This window comes from Gorilla gorilla, chromosome 5 (assembly GCF_029281585.2).
Source record: "Gorilla gorilla gorilla isolate KB3781 chromosome 5, NHGRI_mGorGor1-v2.1_pri, whole genome shotgun sequence".
Taxonomy (NCBI): domain Eukaryota; kingdom Metazoa; phylum Chordata; class Mammalia; order Primates; family Hominidae; genus Gorilla; species Gorilla gorilla.
Genome location: NC_073229.2, coordinates 136,372,207 through 136,384,601, shown reverse-complemented (window position 1 = coordinate 136,384,601; position 12,395 = coordinate 136,372,207). Strand labels below are relative to the sequence as shown.

Sequence of the window (12,395 nt, the reverse complement as noted above, 5' to 3'; positions counted from 1 at the left end):
CTTTGAAATTTGGTAAAGGCAACTTGATTATTTGAAAGAGTCCTTGACCTTGGACTGTCTGAGAAAGAAAGTGAATCAGATATCACTTCGCACATCTGCTGGACCACTGAATAGTCCCCAGATCAAGAGCCAGCTGGTCTTTCCTACCACTGCTTGAGCACCCTGAGAACGAGGGTGTGCTGGTGACTCTGCACCTGTCCCCCCAGATCCAGGATCTGCCCCTGCCTCAAGAGACTGATGCCCAAAGGCTACAGCACCCAAGCTCCCTTGCATTTCAGGGAAAGTAATAGGAGAAGGGAAAGTTGGGGCCATTCTGCTCCATTCCTCTCTGCCTCAGCACGGCTGTTTAGGCAGAAGCCATGACCCCCCAAGATGGCAGCTCCCGCCGGCAAGCTCTCCTCCTCCACAGTTCCAGCTTTCCCTGACTTTGTGTAACAGGCTTTCTTTATCCCCTTGGGCCCTAGAGGGAGCAGATCTTTGCAAATTTTACTGTTTCTAGCTTTTATGGCCTCTCCATTCCTTGCTCCCTTAACCTGCCCACAATTCGGTAAACTCTAATTCTCTTCTTTCTCTTCATTTAAACTCTCTTAGGTGAATTTTGATTATTCCTGCTGGGCCTGACTACCTACCTCAGTGACAAGCCCCCTCCTGAAATTCATGGCTTTTTCCATTTCCTTTTGTCTAGAGGAAACCTTCCCAAAAGCATCTACTACCATCTGCTTTAATTGACAAATTATTTTACCTTCACATAAAGGAAGAGATTATATAAAAAATTTTTAGCAAACTATAAGAACATAATCTAAATTCCGTAGTTCAGCTTCATTTGAATTATTGCACAATCTTCTCCTGGTTCCCCCATTTCAACTCCAGGCCAGCTGGACAGGGCAACCTTTGGCCTGAGCTTGTGGGTTACTCTTGTCATGTTCTGCCAATCTAAGGCCACAAATAGTTAGGGCTCCCATTATTAGCTCTCTTGATCCCTAAGGAAGCAAGACTGTCTGAGTTTGGGTCATAGATCCTTTCTTAGGACAGAAAACTGGCCTGCAAACCCTCTTACTTAAATTTTAATATTGTAATTTCTCAGTCAACTGGAAAATGGGAGTATTGTGCACTATTTTGAGGATCTTTTACCTCTGCCTTAAATAGTAAGGCCCAACTAGAATAAATAAGCACCCTAAAAGTCCTTTGAGTTGCACAGGTAGCCTGGGACATGTAGCTTTACTGCTAGCATAAAATAATTAGTGGAAATCAGATTTAGTAGCCACTCAAATATTATAGAAGAACCTAAAGGCTGATGTATGCTTTAACTAAGACAGATATGTGTGAAATGTGCCACATGGGATGAGGCAGCTGCTAGCTGTAAGGTGAAAAACAAAGGAAGGACAAATTAAGTAAGGAATGTTATTTTGCTTATTTTTAAACTGTGTTAATAATAATGATACATAAAGTGAATGACCAGGAAGTTGGGGAAATTATGCACAAGCGTCTCAATCTATTGTCAAGACCACATTAGTCACTTCCTAGAGATGATGTTTTAGAGCTCTCACCGGGTATAGACATGGAAATCCTATATCCAGACAACCTAAGTAGGATTTTTGTTTTCCTTTCTTTTCTTTTTCTTTCCTCATTTGCTCCTTTTCCTCTTTCTTTCATTCTTTCATGAGAATGTGTATGTCCTCCATGGATTTTAAGAAATAACATAGTCAGGCGGGGCACGGTGGCTCACCCCTGTAATCCCAGCACTTTGGGAGGCCGAGGCGGGTGGATCACGAGGTCAGGAGTTCAAGACCAGCCTGGCCAAGGTGGTGAAACTCTGTCTCTACTAAAAATACAAAAATTAGCCTGGCATGGTGGCAGGTGCCTGTAATCCCAGCTACTCAGGAGGCTGAGACAGACAATTGCTTGAACCTGGAAGGCAGAGGTTGCAGTGAGCGGAGATCATGCCACTGCACTCCAGCCTGGGCAACAGAGTGAGACTCCGTCTCAATATAAATAAATAAATAAATAAGTAAATAAATAAAATAGTCGAAGCCCTGAGACTCTTTCTCAGTCTCATCCCCACTCCTTTACCCTTAACTGGCCTGATTTCTCAGATTCCTATTTCTTTCTTCATACTTTTCTTTATATATGTGTATCCCTACACAATATATTACATCATATTATTTTGCATGTTTTAAAATACAGTATAAACATCATACTGTTTCTCCTTTGCAACTGACTTTTTCCTCAATATTGTATCTAAAAGATTCATTTGTTAGAGATATCTTCACTTGTGAAATTTGCCTAATTGCTCTCCAAAGTGTTGGCACAATTTGCCCTCACTTGCCTCATTCTTTACCAATTCAAACCCATTTTTCTGCCAACGTATTTTAGGCATTGACTTGCTATTTGCGAATGGCTACGATAGGTGATGAGGACACAAAAATGAGTAAGACACTATCCCTGTTCTGAAGGAGTTCACAGTGATTTCAGGGAGGCAAGAGTATAAATTAAAATTTATAATGTCATGTTCCGTGTGCTCTGATGAAGTCTGTGCAAGGTGCCATGTGAGTGACTGAGTCTGAAAGTCTAGGGAAATAGTTCCCAGGTGAGATGAAGTAGGGAAAGACATCCCAGGCCTCTGTAGCATATGTAATAGTATATGCAAAGGCAAGGTGGGCCAGAGCATGATATTTATGAGGGTGGTGGGGTATGTGATTGCATTAGAGCAGAGGGAGCCAAGGTTGATCCTAAAGAAATAGTTTAAGGTTGGATCCTTGTATGTCATGCTAAAGAATTTTACGTATTCATTTAGGTAATGAATGAAGAGCCACTGAGAGGTTCAAAGTAGAAAAGTAGCACAATAAGGGTTTTTAATTAATTCTGGTAATGAAGAATGAACTGGAAGGAAGAACTTCTGGTGATGGAGAGAGTAGAGTGGAGAGAATTATAATTATCCGAGAGAGAAACACCAAGATCCTGAACTAAATAGTGGTATTGGGAACAAGGAGGAAGAATCTCCCTGGTAGTATTTCAGAGGCAGAGCATAAACTCTACAAGGCAGCAGCCTACAAAGGGAGGCAGGAGGTAGGAACAGCCTAACCCAGGAGGACGCAAGGGCATGCATTATGTGTAGAAAATTTAAAAACAACAATAAAACTTACTAAAACTCAGTCTGCTTTTTATTATCACCATGTGCCAGCAATTCTAAACAAAGTCAATGACAAAATTATCCTCCCTGAGAACTCTTTTGTTGTTTAAAGTCTAAGCAGTTGCTGTGGTTACTGTTGAGTTTTGATAATATAACAAATATGTAAACTTCAAATTAGCACATTCCAATTTCTTAACCTTTAGTAAACATTGTTTACTAAATTTGGAGAACTCCTAGTCCTACAGCCCACCCCAGCATAGGTAGGGGTATCAGTTTAGAGAGTAAGTTTATAACAGTTCAGAACTGTGTAAGGTCAATCTCACTTGAGACTCTAATCTCTGTGGTACTTCATATATCTGCATTTAAACCTCAGATTCGAAATAAACGATAATAGCATAGTGACTCTGAAAGGTAAGATAACTTGAGTGCTTACATTGTGTCATTCTATGTGCAAACCATCCTCTGATCCTTGAGGAATTCCCTCTTCTGGAAGTATTTCCAAAAATTACTTTAATGCAAAATACATTAATGTAATTTAGAAGTGTTAGCCCATTACCTTTTCTTTTTATGTTATATATTCTTTATCTTTAACTGAGACATAATATAAACATAATATAAGGAGAAAAAGAGATTTGGGAGAGGCTATGATAAAGTCAGTGTGGGACACACTCAACTTCAGGTGCCTATAAAATTGGAGATGGACTTGTCTAACAAGCACTTAGAAACAAGGGGGTGGCATAAAAAAGTAAGATCAGGGATATGTAGAGAGACTTAGGAATTACCAAAATATAGCTGGAGGATAAAATTGGGGGAGGGATTAACATCATCCACAAATTTCATCCATACATAAAAGTGTATAGATAGAAAAGAGGGCTAAGGAGGTTACCCTGGAGAACACCAGCAATGTAGAAGCAGCAGAAGATGAACCACTTGCTTCTGCCCCTTGCCCGTCCCCTGCCAAAAAAAAATTAAATTGAAAAAAAAAAACTGAGAAAGAAAGGTAGGCAGGGGAAAAGCCAGAAGAAAGAGTTGTCCTGGAAATCAGGAGAAGAGAGAACTTCAAGGAGGGAAGAAATTTCAAGAATGTTTGCTTTTTTTTTTTTTTTTTTTTTTTTGAGACAGTCTTGCTCTGTCGCCCAGGCTGGAGTGCAATGGCGCAATCTCGGCTCACTGCAACCTCCGCCTCCCGAGTTCAAGTGATTCCCCTGCCTCAGCCTCCCAAGTGGCTGGGATTACAGGCGAACACCACTACAACTGGCTAATTTTTATATTTTTAATAGAGTTGGGGTTTTACCATGTTGGTCAGGCTGGTCTCAAACTCCTGACCTCAAGTGATCTATCTGCCTCAGCCTCCCAAAGTGCTGGGATTAGAGGCGTGAGCCACCGCACCCAGCCATTAACAATGTTAAGTACTGGAATTCCATCTTTGTGAGGGCAATTTCAGTGTGCAGTGGAAGCAGAGCCAGACGATGGATGGAGGCATGGATCAGCATAGCATGAAGGAAGCAGAGCCAGTGCGATTAAGTTCTCACTCAAGATCTGCTGGACAAGAAGAAGGAAATAAAGGGGAGGCAGATAATAAAGGGGGGGGAGGATATTCTTGGATATATACCCAAGGGAGGGATATATGTATAAAAGGGAGGGAGGATATTCTTGGATAATAAAGGGGAGGGAGGATATTCTTGGAGGATAATAAACGGGAGGGAGGATATTCTTGGATCTGAGCCCAGGTAAAGATGTCAAGGCTCATCCAACACAGGATGAAGCACCTAAGTGTTCTCTTTGCCTCCCCTCATCCCTGTGGATGTGAAAGTGCATGGTATGTGAGAGGAAGGCCAGATGATGGGGCCGGGTGTGATGGCCAGAGATGCGTGGATCCCAGAGCACAGATAGAGGGCTTCTCTTTCCTACAGTGAAAAGAGTACTGCTTCTGAGATGGGCAGAGGACACAAGGATGAGTCAAGACAAAGGGGAATTTAGAAAAAAAAGACAGTATGAGATTTCCCACGCAATAGCCTCTGTGTTTTCACTGAAAGAAGCAGGATTAGCTGCTGAGAGTAAGAAGATACAATAGAAGTTTGGGATACATTTATTTTTTCCTATTAATTCACAATAGCATTTCTTCAGTGATGCAAAAACCTGTGAGGGAAGAGCAAAAGGAAGGAAGGACATGTCCTGCCAGTCACTTTCACTTTGTGCCTTGCATCTTGAGAAATCTAGGGTGAGAATAGCACTGAAATACCCACAGGACCTCAAGACAGAAGCAGGTTCATCTACCAGCAATGGACACTGATGAAACAACCCAACTGCCTTCCCTGAGTACACTGAAGAGAAGCTGTTGTCATTTATAGACAGTTCATCCTCCAAACTTCTTATAAAAGGAAAAGTAATTTAGGCAGACTTTTGCAAGACTATAGGTCATTAAATGGTAATGATCAAACTGGATCATCCATAAAAAGCACTTAGCTCAGTGCTTGGTGTCTGTCAGTAAATTATTAGCTGTGATTTATAAAAACCAGATGAAGATGACAGAGATGTCTTTCACCTCACAACGTTGATTCCTTCTAAGTAGCTAAGGAGTCAAATCAAAATCCCCTAAATGCCTGTAATTCTGAAGTCATTTCTGTCTACTCATTCTTATTGCTAACCCTTGTGTGCCGCATCTCTTCCTTTCTTGGAAATGTGTCCAAGGCATTTGCCCCAGTAAATTAAATAAAACTGAGTCAGTTTTCAGATGTAAAAAAAAAAAAATCTGGCAGCGTCAGAGGCTATGTTGTGTAACCATAGCTTGGAAGGCGAGGAGTGAAAAGAACAAGCCAGTTACAGGAGGCGATGTGAGATGAACCCAGAGCAGAAAGCCAGATGTTAGCAGGAGATTTATTTCTAGAAAAACCAAAGGAAAAAAGGCACCACTGAAGCCTCGTTATGTTATATAAGCAACAATCTCTACTATAAACAAGTGACTTGACAATTACTTTAAATAATTTTCAAGAAGCAAATTAAAGAAATGTTCATTAGTATTAATAAATACAATCATCCTCAAACCCAACATTTCTAAAAGAAAACCTGTACGGCTGTAGGGGCTGTGGATTTTCTTAGTTGATTGTTTCAATTAGACAAATAAAGAGGGCTATTTATTAGCAAGCGTAGCAAGTACTTCAACACACGCCAAGGCTGTTGGTATCTACAGTCCAAATAGTTGATGAACAGGGTTCAGGGACAGTTATTTGAGAGCTGTGAGTGGAGCACTGGTTTCCACCCATGAAGCCCATGAAGAGTGCTGAGGAGTAGCCACAGAAATGTGATGTAAATATGTGATAACCCTGTCTCCACTCTTTACAAAATTAAAGGACTTGGCTTAAGAGTGGTTAGGATGGCTCTGTGCTCCTTGGAATTCCTCAGGCTCTAAGTCACAGTCTCTATTTTATTGATGGTTAAATTGAGAGCTGGAGTGTTTTGTAAGCTGGCAAGGCATGGCGGATACAGGGCCTGAGCAGTAAGCACAAAGGTAACTCTCTAGGCCAAGTAGGGGAAACCAGCACCATAGTCTGTGTTTGGTTTTTGGCCTAGCTTTATTATGCCAACCTAAGAAAAAATGCCTTTGAACTGCATAAACCTCCGAAGAATGTTGAAACCACTTTCCTAATTGAGTTATGGTGAAATCGCTGTCAAAATCTAAAAATTAACTTTGCCTATTAAAATGTGGGGAATTTCAATTATGCAAACAAGAGCTTAGAGATACCCAAGGGAGGATGCATGAGTAATTGTCTTCAGATTCAAGTAAAATCAATCAAGAAGCCAACTTCTTGGTAACTGCAACACATAATCCATTTAACTCATTTTGGCATTTTATAGGTTTGTACACTAAAAATCAGGACATGTTAAGCCCTATCTGAAAAACACATGGAGCCAAAGGTTAGCAAAAGCTTAAATTCAGAACTGCTTGCCATTTCAGATATTCCATATTTTATTTTTACTGACACAGAAAAAAATGGCTTGTGAAATACCTACTCATTTAATATATTCATATGTTCTCAGAAGTCATTCCTCCTTAGAAAAGGGTGGAATATTTTGGACATTTTTGAATAGATTAAATCATGTTTTTCTCCACTAGAAAATCCTTGAATACTATCTGATTCTTAAGTCTGCGCAAGTTTTAGGCAGATGGAAGTCAGCATTGTGCAGAAACCACAGACTCTTAAGTAAGGGCACACAGTTTTAGCTCCTAACTGAGCATAACATTCTATCTTAAGCTGACTTTTATTATTTGCTAAAACAAAACATGGAACTCACTATAACTAAACTGGAACTAAAAATCGTTGTCTGGAAACAAGAGAAAAGTGGATTCATTAAATACGTACAAAAAACCTAAGCAGAAAGATAATGTAATGTGGGCTGTTAAATTTGAAGAAGGCTAATTTGGATGGTAGCAATGATTCTGGACACCAGTGAATGAATTTAGAGGGATTTTGGGTTTGTTTTTGTTTTTATGCTTTCTATTTGGAGCTTCAATAAACTGAAGCAAAAGTTGTTGAATCAAATTCTAAGTCTAATTCAGAAAGGAAGATGAGTTGAGTCAATATATGTCATATGTTCGTAGATCTTTGGTTGGAAACACAATGCAAATAACCATTCCAATCAGCTCCTATGAAAATAGACACTAGGGCTGTACAGTGTGTTCTTTCTGATGGAATTTTGTTATAATTAATTCTTCGTCATTTGCTGGAGCTGGAGACTTGGGTCTGATCCTCTTTGGGACTCAGAAACCTCAGAATTTGTCTCATACTCTCCGATGACAACTTCAAGCTCTTCCTAAATCCCATCAATTTTTGCCATTGTTGGTTTGTTTAAATGGGTAATTAGGGACCTTAGATCCCTAGAAGATCTATTTGAGTATGTAAGTGATTTAGTAAATCAGGCTTCTCAACAGAAATTCTGAAGTTCTCTGAGATTCTGCATCTATGCAAAAGTAGTGGCTTGTGGGCAATTAATTAGCTCCTCTGTGATAGTGTTTGGGAAACAGTGAGATTTTTGTGAAGATTTTTTAACTAAAATTTTGTTACTTAGATTGGTACCCACTTTATTTAGTAACTGCAAATGACTTAGAAGTTTGCCATAGCCAAAGTATGCATACTGGACTATCCTTCAAAAGAAAGTGATTTAAATATTTTTAGAAAATGTTTAAAATGTTATATCCAATGACAGTATTGTTGGTATGACTCTAGTGCTCTCAAGGGGCTCTTCAAATGAAGACAAAAATAATCAGATACTCGTATAAAGGTCATTCACTTGGTCCGCTTTGTTAAACAATCTTAATTCATTATAACTATATCTCATGAAATAAATAATATTATGATCATATGATAAACCTCTGGAAATAATTCCTTCTGCAGTGATAACAACATGTCCTGTCATCCCAGTTCCTTTAAATGTAATTGACACATGTAGATACACCACACTCATTTCCTCATAAAGTTACATCTAGTTCTCATTTCCATAAATGTAAACTTAGGCAAGTACACATACAATGATTTTACTCCAAGCCAGACCTCATACTAAATATAACAAAGTAAGCAAATGGGAATTTTCACTCTTATTTTTCAAAGGCAGAAGTAAATGGTATTGATTAATTCAGTCTTAATGGTAGAGCAGGAGGCAAGCTGTGATAATAGGAGTATCTTAATAATAAAGAGCTGTAAAAGATCTACAAGTGACTTAGTGGAAGGTAATTGGTCAAAGAGAAAATTTGGCTGAAATAAATATTTTTAAAAGTCAATATCCCATTCAATGGTTTTCATATATTAATAACTATGTATTTTTAAGTATTGTGTCTATTAGCAAAGATTTTTTTCTGGGATTTAAAGGAGGCATTTTACATTTTTTATCCATTTCAGCCTGCTTTGAAATGTTAATAGCAGCAAAAATTTGGAAATAACCTAAATGTCCAACAAGAAATGTTTGGTTCAATATATTAATGGCACGCAAGATGGTTAAGAGCTAAAACTTGAGGGAAAAAATGAAGGATCTAAATCCTGGGTCCACCATTTCTTATCTGTATTAGCCGGCTTCAGTAATACATCTCTGTAAGTCACAAAGTCCTCACCAGTAAAACAAAGACAAGGGAACCTACCTCATAGGGCTACTGTGGTGTCAAGTGAGAGAACTGTGCAACATAATTGACACAGTGACTTAAACATGGTAGATATTCATGTTCAATTAAATAAACTTTAGGTATGTATTTATTTATGAGGGGCAGCAAGTTATAGCAAAGAAAGAACAAGATTTGGATCAGTCTGAACTCTTGGAGTTGTATGACATTGATGGCCACTATATTATAATTATCATCATCATTATCCTTGTTATTACTATAAATTTTTAAAAAGGCCATGGCACCCCAGAAGGTACAGATCCTCTGAATGCTAAGATTGTGTTTTTACAGTTGTCTAATATAGGACAGGCTTCTCATGTGGAAAAGAGGATTCAGTGTGGTATCAAAAAATTGATTGGAAGGCTTTCTCTCTTACTCTCTCATACATAGACATTCACAAACACCATCTCTGTTTAGTAAACTGTGGAGACTCTTCCAAAAGAAAATAGACACTAATTTTTGGAGAATCCATTCAGCTTTCACAGGCCTCTAAATAGCACAGGTGTTAGAATTACTAAGGATAACGATTACATTAACCAGGAGCAAAACTAAAAATATATCGTTCTACTTTCATACTTGGAAATATCTGCCTTTTGATATTACTAAAAGGCCAATTTTGCCAGGTCCTTCGAAATTTCAAAGAAAGATTCAGTAAAAATAAATAAATAACAGGACTCACTGGAGCCATGATGAAATATTTCCACCTAAAGGAAACAATCTTTAACAGCTCATCCTTCAGTACACTCAAACTTCTCTTGAACCACTTAAAAACTCCATTCCAGGGAGTCCTCCAAAGTTCCACAACACCAGACGCAAGCTACCCAGGACATGTGCTCTAGCAGGGCATGCCCAGGGCCCCCAGATAGATGACTGAAAAATATAATTCTTTCAGGTGGACAAGGCCCAGCAGGAACGTAGTGTGCCAGGTTTCCCTGCCAGCCCTCCTCGCCCTTTCGGCGGGGGGCCAAATGACTCAACACAGCCCTGTTCCTACCTCCCTTTTCTTCCCATCTCCCACATTATAAGAGATCAGAGCCAAGTTATCCTTCACCCAAGGTCATAATCTCAGATTGGGGAGTGGTAAGTGGATAATGACAGGCTCTCACAGTGAACTCTCCTCCTAAACTTGGCACATCACAAAGATTTCATCTTGCATGCCGTCCAATCTAGGCACTGGCTGCTGGACTGTTGACAAAGAGTTGAGATGAAATCCACCCTTAGCAGAGAGCAGTGGATGGATTATCAGTATATTCTGTGGGCTCCCAATAGTATATATGTCTCCAATTTGCTGTCCTTGTCCAAACCACCCAAATCACCAAGAGTTCATTGAGCAATTAATATATACAAGGCATTGTGAGAGATGCTTCCAAACCTGGCCAAATATCAGTCTTTGGGGAGCTTTTTAAAAATGCAGATCCTTCACAATTTTTCTGTAAATCTAAAGTTATTCTAAAACACAAAAGTTATTTTTTTAAATGCAGATCCTTTGGTTTCACTGAATCAGAAGCTCCCCAGAAGACTGTAATATGGTCATTTAGAGAGCTCAGAAACCACCATTTAAGAGGCTGCTAAGATAACTAATATTAAGACCGTCACTACTCTTACCCACTACTCTTATAAAGAAAACCCTGCAGTCATGCAAAACTGCAACATATTCATGGGTCATCAGATCAATTTTATGGGTCATGACCAGGATATACTCTTAAATACAATAGAGAAGTTTTAGGTACATTATTACTTTGTGAATCTTTTCTCTGAGACACATATATATGGATATCTATATCTATCTCCATATCTACACCAATATAGATATAGATACCAATCTGTGTACTGCATCACAATGAAAACATGTATGTTTTACTTTGCGGCAAAGACTAAAAATGTGAAATTAAATGGTCTAAATTAAATGCTTCCTACTGCAATCTTAGTGCCTTTCCCTCTCTTGTTTTCTAGTGGAAACTAAGAAGCTTACCATCAACCACAACTCTCCATTAAAAAATTATAAATTGATCTTCTCTTAGCCTTATTTCTCTAACTTGGAAATGTGGAATTTCCTTGCCTTTTTTTTTATAGACAAATGTTGTTATTCTTTATTAAACTTCCTCCAAATGGGGTTTATTAAATTTTAAAGTGTGAACTGATGTGTGTGTTTTTTTTAAATATTGTGAATGGTGTTTAGTGACTCTTTCTTTACAGAGTAAAAAGCAAGGGGAAATAGGTTTGCATAGCAATCAGAGGGACTTCAGCCAGATATAATGAAAATTTCCTGGTCGCCAGGGAAGTGCAAACTACAATGGGTCAATGGGGGTGTATGATGTGAAATCTTGGACTCTGTAAGTCTGTGGAAACAAAGCAGATTCTTATCTGTCTGGAATTCTTTAGACATAAACTTGTCTGATGGGTGGGGAGCGGATTTCCAGGCCCATAATGCCATTTCTGCCCTTCATCACTGAGACATTCCAAAGAAATATCAAATGCATATCCACAGCCTAATTGCATAAACCAGGAACAATCTCATAATGTGTCTCAAATGGCACACAAATGATATCTGGGGAGGGCAGCTGATGATTGTGCAGGTCAATTGGTGCATGACAGGATAGTTTAACATCCCCAAAAGCCACTTAGCACCTCTCAATCTCATGAGCTCATCACTAGGACAAGGGAAAGTCATGTGTTCCTCGCAGCATTCTGAAGACAAATGAAATACATATATGAACAGCACCCACACAGGACTTGACAAGTGTAAGAACTCATTAACTTCCTTATCCCTCCCTTTAACATGTTAGCATCTGAAGAAACAGATGCTTTTAAGAACTGAAGTTCATGAAAGACTCAGTTGCTATCCTATAGCTAAGTTGCTCTCCTATAGCTAGTGATTGCTGAAACGAGAAGTCTGTCTTTATTTATAGGGAGCATGACCTCACCCTGACTAATACTTAATTGTGGTCTTGTTTTGTTTTGCTTATGCTGGAAGAAAACATTAGCATTTTTTTCTCCCTTACTGTTATGTAATACCTTCTTATTCTTCCTTGCAATGATAAGACAGTGTTAAAGGCATTTCTGTTCTCCTGAAAAGTGAAAGGAGGGAAAAAGTTATGTAACAAAGAAGATTATATA

The 12,395-nt window shown here is 38.9% G+C and overlaps 1 protein-coding gene across 6 annotated transcripts in view; it reads left to right on the top strand.

Moving 5' to 3' along the window:
• LAMA4 (laminin subunit alpha 4) overlaps positions 1-12,395 on the top strand; it is a 189,690-nt gene that overhangs the window by 69,830 nt on the left and 107,465 nt on the right. The gene's annotated exons all lie outside the window — the stretch shown is intronic.